Consider the following 3,463-nt stretch of genomic DNA (forward strand, 5'->3'; position numbering starts at 1 on the left):
TATATATATATATATATATATATATATATATATATATATATATATATATATATATATATATCTCCTGACTAGAAATTTTTTTTTCTAGCATTTGATAGTTATGGAGCACAATATTATACATTAGTCCTCTGATCTCTCACCTACACTCTGGTTATCCGTAGGGGAAACTATTCTTTTTCTGGTGCACTTAACGTATGAAATTAATCCCTAGTTCTTAATATGAATAGAGAGTCAAAAGTTACAAATGCTTTAGGAAAGCTTGCAACATGAAAGGAAGAGACAAAAATAAACTGAAGTAGATAAAAATGATATTGTAGGAAGGAAGATCATACAGGCAAAAGAAAAAAGCTTCAAATAAATATAGTTAATATATTCATAGAAATAAGAGAAAATGTTGATGAAACAACATTCATTGGACATATTGTATAAATGGAAATGGAAAAAATGCATATGAAGTAAAATATTTTTAAGAAATTAAAAATATCAGCATCAAACTTAAAATTCAATAAACATCAATAAAATCTCCCGAAAGTAGGAAAAATCATCAAAGTGGTGGAAGGTAGGAAAGAACATGTAAGACTATCAAAGAGTTAAACCAAAGAGTAAATATCTGTTTCATAAAAGTTAAGGAAAGAGAATAAAAAGAAAAAAAATTACTGGGAAATTCTTCTCTGAACAAACGTAAGAAACAAATGACAGAGATAAAACATATTTCACATAAATTATAGGTGTATTAGTCCATTTTCACACTACTATAAAGAACTGCCTGGGGCTGGGTAATTTGTAAAGGAAAGAGGTTTAGTTGACTCAGAGTTCCACGTGTTGGGGGGGGGGCTTAGGAAGCTTACAATCATGGTGGAAGAGAAAGCAAACACATTGGTTTTCACATGGCAGCAGGAGAGAGGAGTGCTGTGCAAAGGGGGAAAAGCTCTTTATAAAACCACCAGATCTTGGGAGAACTCACTCACTATTATGAGAACAGCATGAGGGTAACCACCCCCATGATTCAAAAACCTCTGACCAGGTCCCTCCACAACACATGAGGATTATGGGATTACAATTCAATATAAGATTTGGGTGGGGACACAAAGCCAAACCATATCAATAGGCATGTATGTTAATAATTATAGGCCAACAGAGCCAGAAAAGAGAATATTAAAGACTACATCAAGTATCATTATCATCATGTAATATTAGTATGTAAGGTATAAAGGAAAATCATGAAAGCTTTCAGGAAGAAAAATAAAAATAAATGAAGAACAAATGCACATAGAACAGGTTACTTACAAAGGATTCAGAATTACAATAACACAGGAATTCCCAATTCTAACATTTAGAAACTAGAAGAAAATTTGAGCATACCTTCAAAATTCTGAAAAAAAAAATGATATTCAAGCTAAAATATTATAATTACTTAAACTGACAGATGTGAGGGCAAAATAATGACATTTTCCCACTCGTATAAGCAATTTAAACTCAAAACAGTTTACTATCCATGGAAACTCTCAGGAAGGTACTAGAAGATGCAATCCTCTAAAGGGAGGCAACAAACTAAGAGAAAACATGACTTCCTGGAGTCAAGAAGCAAATGATCTAACTTCAGTGAAAAGAAAAGAGAAGCTCTATGATGACAGCAAAGAGAGATCCCAAGATGACTAGTGCATAATAAGCTCATCAAAATTGAAGAGGCCAGAGGTCACCAATTAGAAAAATTTCATAAAGAAAATAGAAATGTATTAAATCGTGTAAACAATATGGTCAAAATACATTTTATGGAGTTTGTGGAGCATTTAGGAAGAATTGGCAATAAGGACATTAAAAAAAAAGATAAGAAATGAAATACTTTTTTCAGAAAAAAAATTACCAGCAACTATCTACGATCATTGTATATTACTTATCTTGGTAATGGGAAAATTCTACAATGTCAACATGATATGAATATCTAGTTATTCCCAAATTGTGATGTGATCATATTGGAAATATGGAGGAAGAGATAGTTGAAAGGAGGTAGGATGGTGTGAAATGTTAACCTCTCAATTGTCATAATAGGAAAGCAATATACAAATTATAATACTGATAAACTATGATAAATCACCTAATGCATACTGTTTAGAAATACGGAAGTAAAAAGATGACAATGCTAAGAGTTGTCAACGATTGCCTCTAGAGGGTGGGAAAAGGTGGAACAAGCAACTTCATTTTTATTTTTGTAAGCCTTTTTTTGTAAGACAATTTGCTTGTCTTAAACTATGTACACACAGTATAATAGAATACAGTGATAATTATGAAAGAAAAAATAAAATGAAGCAAATGTTGTTGATACTACACTTTATATTCCCATGGCCCACATTAATTCCGCCAGCAGCTGTGGTTCATGATTCCCAGACAGTTTCCCACCTCAAGGACTTCTCTCTTCTCTGCCTGAGGGCTTGCTTGTCAGGAGGAGATCATGTTTACTACAAACAAGACAAATGGATAGGTGTGTAGTTTTTAATAGTTTGATCCCAACCCTCACACTATGGATATGGTAATAGGCAGTTCAATGCTCCAGCCTCTTGCTCTTCTAGAGAAAAATGATTCTGAGGCATGTTTCTCGTGGTTTCTCAATAATAACTCACCTATTAACATGTTCTGTTGGCCTTTCTCTTTTCCCTCTTTCTTATTCACTCTTCTTGGGAACACCTCCTAAATAAACTACATGCCCCCAAGTTTTCTCTTTGATATCTAATTTTGGCTAGACCCGATCTAAGAGAGATATCTAGGAGATGTTTGTTAAGAATGCCTGTTTATATGCCCCTTTTTAATATTTTTGTTATCATTGTTTATTTTATTGATGCTATTGCCTTATAGCAATGAAAGGACTCTACTTCTATAACTGACCACTTAAAAACTAAGGTTAGTAGACCTTTATATGTCGTGAAAAAGATTGTCAGCATGTAATAAAAAACTTCAGAACAGAATTCAAAGTTGAGCTGCAACACTCTGTGGTAGATGTCTTTGATGTGTCTTCTGCTTCAACTTCAGTGCATAGCTGAGATATGTGTAATGGTACACTTAGTCTATGAAAATATTCAACATACACAAAATAATTAAATAAATATATAACAGGTGATCTGTTTGTAGTGATTTTATAATACGTATACAAATTCTCTGACATTTTTCTTATTAAGTGGTGGGTCTATGTCTTCTCTGTTCAAAGCATATTGACATGAACGATTTGCCAATAACTACTCAGAAGTAATGTTGCTACACAAATGTTGATGTTAGGTTAGAAAATAACATGGAACTTTTATTTGATTCTCTTGGGATGTTTGTTCTCTCCGTGATCCCTTTTGGGATACTTCTTAAAAAGTAGCCATTATGCTGTGAGAAGTGAAAACTAACAGGAAACCATCCACATAGGTGCTTCAGTCAGTAGATCCACCTGAGTCCCCAGCCTTCTAGGAATTCCAGGCTATGTGTC

This window comes from Cebus imitator, unplaced genomic scaffold (assembly GCF_001604975.1).
Source record: "Cebus imitator isolate Cc_AM_T3 unplaced genomic scaffold, Cebus_imitator-1.0 Scaffold605, whole genome shotgun sequence".
Lineage (NCBI taxonomy): Eukaryota > Metazoa > Chordata > Mammalia > Primates > Cebidae > Cebus > Cebus imitator.